This window comes from Lampris incognitus, chromosome 7 (assembly GCF_029633865.1).
Source record: "Lampris incognitus isolate fLamInc1 chromosome 7, fLamInc1.hap2, whole genome shotgun sequence".
Classification (NCBI taxonomy): Eukaryota; Metazoa; Chordata; class Actinopteri; order Lampriformes; family Lampridae; genus Lampris; species Lampris incognitus.
The window spans coordinates 13,098,438-13,107,113 of NC_079217.1; the positions used below are offsets into that span (position 1 = coordinate 13,098,438).

Here is an 8,676-nt window from a genome sequence, read left to right on the forward strand (position 1 = left end):
TATTCTCATTAAATACTCTCATCATATCCAAAGTTCTTGGAAACCAGCTAATTGACTTAAAGCAGCAAAAACCAATGGCATCATTTAGCGAGAAAGGATGAAGAAAGAAAATGGCCGTGAATTTAATTCCGATTTTAACTCTTTATACCACAAAGGACCTTGCAAACACATTTCTGTCATCTAACCCAACTACACAGGTGAAAGGCGAGAATGCGTTGGACCAACTAGTTACAAGCTCCAGCACAAAGCCCTGTAATCTGAACGCTCCAGACTCAGGAGTTAATAACATAGGGCGCTGTGTGGAGTTCTGGGGTGGGGGTGACAGGGTGAGGGGGTTTAGGTTACCACTGCGAGAGTGCACTTCTACAACACACATTTCCCCACTTTCATCAAGTCGTTTTTCTTTGAGCGGAAGAATCAAATGCCCCATCTCAACCATCTCGTGACTTATTTTCTACCCCTATTTGTGGAGGAGTGAATTCAAGACTCTGTTGGGACAGGAAGCAATATGAGGACGCTACAGCCTGTTTGTTGCATTCCCCTTCAAATACAAACTGCTGGTGACATATTCGCCTGGACCGGCATTTATTTAGAATGCGTTTCTTCCTGGCCGTAATCAAATAGGTTTTTCTGGGGAGCATCCGGGTAGCGTAGCGGTCTATTTTGTTGCCTACCAACATGGAGATCGCTGGTTCGAATCCCTGTGTTACCTCCGGCTCTGTCGGGCATCCCTACAGACACAATTGGCCGTGTTCTATGGGTGGGAAGCTGGATGTTGGTATGTGTCCTGGTCGCTGCACTAGCGCCTCCTCTGGTCGGTTGGGGCGCCTGTTCGGGGGGGAGGGGGAACTGAGGGGGAATAGCGTGATCCCCCCACGCATTACATCCCACTGTTGAAATGCCTCACTGTCAGGTGAAAAGAAGCGGCTGGCGACTCCACGTGCATCGGAGGAGGCATGTGGTAGTCTGCAGCCCTCCCCGGATCGTCAGAGGGGTGCAGCAGCAACCGGGACGGCTCAGAAGTGTGGGGTAGTTGGCCCGATACAATAGGGGAGAAAAAGGAGGACAATTAAAAAAAACAAAAAACAAATACAACACTTTTTCTACTGGCTTTTTTTTATATTTTCTTGCAAAAGAGCTTTTTTCCCGCATTTTGATTTGCATCCCTGAAAATGTGTCATGACAAACAGCTGAAAGGGGTAGCTGGGTTGTCTCAAATAGTTCTAAACCATGTAGCACTCTAAAATGTAGGATAAAGATATTGGCCGGCTATATATTCTGTAGCCAACGGAGTTAATATGGCTTCGATTCAGCATAGTTTAATACTTCTTAAAGATTCACTGAAGCCAGTGGAGAAATACTGTGTACTCTACTGAATAGTGTCATTGATGTAGCCCTGAAAATTCATCAGCCAACACAAATCTTGCATACACAATGTGCCATTTAGTATTTATATTCAGCCATTTGACAGTGGGTGTTTACATTCAGCCATTTTCATCCCCTGCAGAACTGATCTCATATTACAGAAGATGGCTGCAAAGGCTAGTGTTGTGACCTGCGCGAGCCCATTGTGAGAGGCTCAGGTGGCTGTGTTGGCTACACAACACAGTTAATGTAGGACAGCACCGTGAGAGGGACGCCAGCACATATCAGCACTATAGTGGCTGATATTACAGCTGGGGTGATACCTTGCATGACAGCACCAATGAGTGGTGAATAGTAACTACTGGTGGTTTTGGGATAGGTTTAGCTGTCCGTTCAAACAAGCAAACAAACAAAATCGGTCTCAGCATTCGGCTTTAATGCTTCACTAGTCAATATAGCATGTTAGCTTTTGACATAATTGTTGCAGAGTTCATCCTTATTGGTACTGCTGTCACTCGGTGACTACAGCAGGAGGGAATTAAAGTGACATTTTGCCCTCATGAGACGGTTCTCTTTCTTCTCAGCGGATACCATAACAGTACAATCCTGAATACCACAAGTCACGCTAGTCTAATCAAGTCAGACATGTTTTATTTGATGTCTGACAAAGACAATTACATAAAAAGTGAGTAGGTTGGGTGTGGGGTGGTTATTTTTCACATTTTGTGCGAACATCCATATACAGTGAGCAGAGGCCCATGTCTGGAGATCCTTGTGTCCAACTACAGACCACGAGCTGTATCTAGAACTTTATTTATCCATCATTCTGACTCGTGTAATAAAATAACCTATATGCTATGGTGGTGATTTAGTTTGTGCTATTAAATTAGTTCATGAAGATACTTTCGGTGGCAGTTTATGTTGCTTGCTCTTCTACAATCTTTGAATGTTTTGCCATTTCTACCTCTGCTTGAGCTGTGTGCGTTTGCTGCAGCATGTTTAGTGGGTCAACGTTGGAGTTTTGACAACTCTGACATTTCAGAATGAATAATCTACTCATGTATTTCAAACTGCAATCTTTTTTTTAAACTATTTTACTTTTGATACTTTCTCTGAATAACTTAAAAATGCATTTATAACGATATGAAATGTGGCGTGGAGATCAAACAAGAAAAGGAGCTCTGGAGCGTCCTGGTAGCGTAGCGGTCTATTCCGTTGCCTACCGACAAGGGGATCGCCGGTTCGAATCCCCATATTATTGGTTGGGCCTCCCTACAGACACAATTGGCCGTGTCTGCAGGTGGGAAGCTGGATGTGGATATGTGTCCTGGTTGCTGCACTAGCGCCTCCTCTGGTCGGTCGGGGCACCTGTTCGGGGGCAGAGGGAACCTGGGGGGAATAGTGTGATCCTCCCACATGCTACGTTCCCCTGGCGAAACTCCTCACTGTCAGGTGAAAAGAAGCGGCTGGCGACTCCACGTGTATCGGATGAGGCATGTCGTAGTCTGTAGCCCTCCCCGGATCAGCAGAGGGGGTGGAGCAGCGACCGGGATGGCTCAGAAGAGTGAGGTAATTGGCCAAGTACAATTGGGGAGGGGGAAAAAGGGGGGGGGGTTCTGGATTAAACAAGCAATTGCCTCCAAACACTGCATTAAGACTTTCTTTACCTCAATGCACGGTGTTCAGACACCAGCTCATACCCATGCCATGTTGCTGCAAAACTGTAAGGAGCACTTTTACCTTTGACACAATAATTTGCCAGCCCTGGTCACTATCTTTGGGGACATGAAGAGTACATCCTACAAACAGCTCTTTAGCTGACCTCTGAAGTCTCTAAACATAATTGGCGCTACACACGAGCCATGCAACTCTGTTAAGACAGAAGGGTGTGGACAAAAGTTGCGAGGACTCCCAACAACTGCTGTTTTTGCAAGGGAAGGGATATGTTGGGCTGTACGTCGAACCAGGGGACATCTCCTTAAAATGATGCACCTTCCAAACGAAGACAAGCGAAAACAAAAAGGTCCTACGAAAGTCTGTTTTTGTTCGCTTCCCTTGGAAAGAATGCCTTCATAATCATGGTGCTTCAGATGAAAGGCAACTGACGAGGCTGTTTGAAAATTATAGGTTTGACCACAAATGCATCCTCATTACCGTGTCAAATAGATGTATGGCAGGCCGTCTTTCACCTCTGAAGCTTTTGCATGAGTAAAGCAATTGTGTTGGTTCTCCTTTACTGAAGGTGCATGTTTTTGAAATTCCCTCGTTCCACTTCCCATTTTGACCCCCGACCCCATGCCGTAAATCCCGAAATTACATCCCACTGCTACACTTACGCATCTCAGTCCACATCTCGTAGTGAAAATTTTACCTAAACGTCACAACAACAACAATGATGATAACCACCACCTGTTCTTTTACTCTCGGACTTCATTTGTCCAGCTACCACAAACACAAGAGACAGGACACCGTGAAATCGTACTCATGATTTTTCCGTTTCTTCGTTTTGGCTGCTCACCGAGTTAGTAATCTAGGAATTTGGACTTATTCTTCTGTTGACATTATGTAAAGCTACTCTAAATGCAGGCATCTATTAGGCTAAATCCCCCAAGTGTAATTCCTTTCACAAGTTTAAAAGCCTCAATGCTGTCGCACACTTTACATAGCTTAATCAGATGCTGAGGAATTATGCTATGTGGTTCAAGGTAACCCCACAACTGGTTCACACTTATAGCGGACTAATGCTTAAGTTTTTATATCCATCAGAGAATTTGATGAAAATGCCATTGTCGGGCGTCCGGGTAGCGTAGCAGTCTATTCTGTTACCTACCAACACGGGGGTCGGTGGTTCGAATCCCCATGTTACCTCCGGCTTGGTCGGGCGTCCCTACAGACACGATTGGCTGTGTCTGCGGGTGGGAAGTCGGATGTGGGTATTTGTCCTGGTCGTTGCACTAGCGCCTCCTCTGGTCGGTTGGGTTGGCTCAAAAAGAACGGGGTAATTGGCCAGCTACAATTGGGGTGAAAACAGAGGGGGAATTGAAAAAAAAAAAGAAGCCATTGTCATAAAGTGAAATATCCCAATTGCAATTGCCAGAGAGTTGGATGAGATGACATCACAGGCTCTCCATCACCGACAATGGCGAGGGCTCCCTTATAACAATGCCAAGGCATGAACTTAAGCCTGCCTTCACATGCTCAACATACCAGGCCTTTACAATATACCACTTGACGCACTCCCAAACACAATGCCCCTTTTTGCGTGAGGAGCAAACGTGCTTGACATTTCAGGGACTACTTTTTGTGATCAAGCTAAACAATTCATGTGGCTAATGGCTCTGCAAACACCTTCCAGCAGGCAGAAGGAAATTAGCTCCTGCCCCTCTGAATAGCCTTTTGTGCACATTTACAATTATGAGCAGGACTGTCAACGACAGATATCGGCGTAAGCGAAGGCTGTTTAGTAGCCCACCTATTGAGTTGCAAATAAAAACTTAGCGATGACTGGTCTGAGGGCATTAGCTTTGGAGTTTGCAGCTTCCTGTTTCCTCTTCCAACTCTCTTTATGAATCCCGGTGGACTCTCTGCTCAGACTGAAGTAAGCCAAGTACACAAGGCCACTGAATTGGAGGCATTCAGATTGTCTAAACTAATGCACACTATTAAGCTGACACTCTCCTCACCCCAAACCTTCTCACAGCTCATTAAAATGCGAGAGACCAGATACTGTGCGATGGGTAAACTACTATGACAGCTCACCACATTTTCAACCACTCGGCTCCGATGCGATTTGGCAATATTTTCGCAGCAACAGAAATTCTGTCTTTGTTACCCGGCAAAGGGAAGGTTAACAGTGCCGTATTGAGATTGATGTCTCCCAAGCAGAGGCCACGGCACCGGGGTGAGCCATTCACCTACCCATCTCACCATGGCAGCCGACTTGTCTTCGCTAAAAATTTCCCTTTAAAACTGAGTCAGGACAATACCGAGGAAAGTGACAAACCGCATTCATGTGTTGGGAATGTGTTCTGTTATAATTTGGCCTGCTCTTCCGCAGAGCCGGTCAATTCCCTCAAGGCCGCAGTATGGGAATACTGGGAGTTCTGATTCAAGTGCATTCTCTTCATGGAACACAGAGAGAGAGAGAAAAAAACAGACAAAATGAAAACCCGTTTTAAACACATCTGGGTCAACACCAAAGCCCATTTTCTCCATTTTAACTTTAATATTGATGAACGGGGAATAGTTCTAGGCTACGTTTGAGGAGGATGGTGGGAGTGGGGGTCCAAAGTTGCTAAGTATAGCATTGAAGAAGGTAGAGTAGGCACAGCCCTAACAGACGTCCCTCTGTGCAGAGAGGAGACGAGAAACACACGAGTATCCCAATATAATCCCATCCCGGATGTGAGAACAAGTTTCCGAATAACACGGACTTTCCAAAGGATAACTCCCTCTCTCTCTTAAACATCTGTTTTTTCATTACTTCCTTGATGTGTGCGCCGCTTAAACTCACCCTACAGATATGATTCACTAAATCATATCCACAGAAACCGAGAAATCATCCCCGATCACCACCTAGAAGCTGGCAGTGCCTCGTGAACATTACCGTCAAGAAAACTTTGGTACAACAGGGAGAACGGATGCCGTGGCGGAGAAGAAGGTACGAGCACTGTAGTGTTAAAGTGAAAACAGTAGAAAACAGGATGTGCTGGACCTGAATCTGTTGTCACGCAAGGAAGATTTTTTTTTTTTTTGCATATTTAACTGATACAATAAATACTTTAAACACCATCTGATCTAAAATAAAACCCGCCGACTTAAACTTACAATAAACCTTTGTCAAGTCAACCGCATCATTTAATTAAATCAAGGTTATGACTAAAGGACATGCAAATACAGCTCTGATTAAACATGTTTCCTCTTCAGTAGCTTTGTGAGATCAAATTGAAACTCAAGACAGCGCTCTCGCTGCATGTGATTTTCATATTACCCGATGAGACGAAGATCTCCGTGGTGTTTTATTCTGCCCATGACAAGGGCATTGTTGTGATTTAAAGGCCCGAAAGCTGAAGCCTGACCTTCTGTCCTGGTAAGCCTCGGCCGGTCAATACATTTCCATAACTATGACACCAGATGACCATTTCTTGCCCATCCTCTCCAACACGAGATTCACAACTGGCTTTGAACACAAAGCCCGGATTTTAAATGAACTCGCCACAAAGTCTTTTTGCCCCCCCCCCCAGGAGACGCTAAGGGAATTCTCCTTGACTTTGGCCACCTTTCTCATTTGCAATTCATCATGTCCCTTTCTCAGCATCACAAAACTGGCACCCACAGCTTTGTCATGACAATGATGCAGACACAAGCCATATTGATTGGGACCGCCAGTGAATAGGGAGCAGTACAATAGCTCACCGTCTGCAGTTGTAGGTAAAGTTGCACCAGACACAAGGTACGATCCCCACTACACATCCAAGTCATGAAGACTCGGGGAGAAAATGGTCAAAACACAAAAGCATGAAAAAAATGATTGTGTGTGTGTGTGTATTTGGGGGGGGGGTTGGATTAATGGACGTTTTTGTTGCAAAACCTTGAATTCAAGAAAAAAAATCTGAACTCAAAAAGGACCTCCCTGATCACAATGTGAATCACAAGAAGTAGATTATGTTGCATGTGCTTCCCTTTTCTGCATCCCCTAAAAGGGAAATGCTCTGAAATTCACAAGAACCTGTGCCCCAAGAGTCACACAACTCACCTAGTTTGCCTTTTATATATATATATATATATATATATATATAAAAAAAAGAGCATAAATGTGTGACTACAACACACCTTATTTGACACCTCTTCTGGATGGGCAATTGGCTCCAACTCCAGAGCTTTTTGCCTCCGACAACAACTAGCCCGACACACAATGTTGCAAACAGATAAAATGCAAGATAGCAAATACAATGGTTCACCTTGTTGTCCCCTGCTTTTTAATCCGGACGGCCAAGGGAAATTCCAAACATCACTTGGTGGAAAATTTCCAGCTCCATGCGAGGAATTTGTGATACTCCGTTCAAGTCCACAGCAGATTAACTCCCGAATGAAGGGATGAGTTCAAGGAGCTGGGGTAGCGATGGAGGAGTGACTGTTTGTGAAATAAGCCCCCCCTCCCCTTTTTTGCATCCCTCTCTCTCACACACTCTGCACCCTCCCTTCCATCTTACGCCCTCCTTCATTCCCTGATTCCACCCCCTCAGACTGAGGGCCAACTGCCAGAAAGAATGTTTGTCTCCCTCCCCCGTCTTTGCTTTAATTGCATCTCCACTCCCCGATGCGACAAAGCATTTACGCCGAAATCTTGCAACGTCTTTGTGTAAGCATCTTTAAGAGGGGGGGGGGAGATTACACCGATTCAACAAGCTGCGTTATCTTTGATCGATACCCTCACAAAATTACCAGGATCAACACAATGAAAACTTAGCATTAATCTTTGGCTTAGGGATAAAGTAGAAAAACTCACAATTTCGAATGACTGCAATCAATATTTTTTTTAAAAAAGAAGAAAGACGCAATCACATCAAAAGAAATGCAAGTTGCAACGCAGCCGCTGTAGCGCAGGGCAAGGTTAATTTGGGAGATTCGACTACAGTCCAAAATAGACCTGTGAATGAATAGGAGGCGGCAATGTTGTTGTCATAGCACCGGTGATGTCGCATGGTTACTGCGTCAGCACAACTGTGCCGGATTCATTTTGAGATGATGAACAGCCAAAGGATCAGGAGAGGAGAGGTGTGTGTGTGTGTGTGGGGGGGGGGGCTTGTTCAACCCAGGTCATTTGCCCCAGGGGCAGCTTTGCATACACACCGACACGGCCAGACTGAATCAGACACCTTGATAAACCAAATAGCATGAGGGCCCGGGCCGATGGGAGTTCAGAGAATGACAAAGAGAATTGCCATGTCTAGACTTTGTGATTACTCTGACCAAAATAGGGAAAAAAAAAAGAAGTCAGCACTGTGGTCAGGCTAGTTTCCTTTTAATGTGACTTCATCAGCACCCAAGGTTGTGACCTCGATACGAAAGCAAACCATTGGATTATGCCAATATAGACAGGAATGTCTGGTCTGCTGAGGCAACCAGGCTTTCTCACACAGGTGAACTGACTGCGTAACAAAGTGTAGCCCCGGCAAAATGGAAAATATTTGCAATGCTTTAATTATGTGTGCGTCACATTAATACCAGTGCTGATGGACTCGCTGATATTCAATTTAAAGCCAAGTATCAAACCAACACGACTGATGGCTGTATTCGGTTCTCACGGTC

At 45.0% G+C, this 8,676-nt stretch overlaps 1 protein-coding gene across 1 annotated transcript in view; it reads right to left on the reverse strand.

Annotated features, from left to right (window-relative positions):
* The window catches only part of LOC130115527 (rho guanine nucleotide exchange factor TIAM1-like), a 45,480-nt gene extending 38,065 nt beyond the window's left edge, over positions 1–7,415 (reverse strand). The window contains exon 1 of the mRNA XM_056283224.1: positions 7,326–7,415. The gene's annotated coding sequence lies outside the window, so the exon portion shown is untranslated. The remainder of the gene's footprint in view (positions 1–7,325) is intronic.
* Between the last annotated feature and the right edge of the window lie 1,261 nt (positions 7,416–8,676).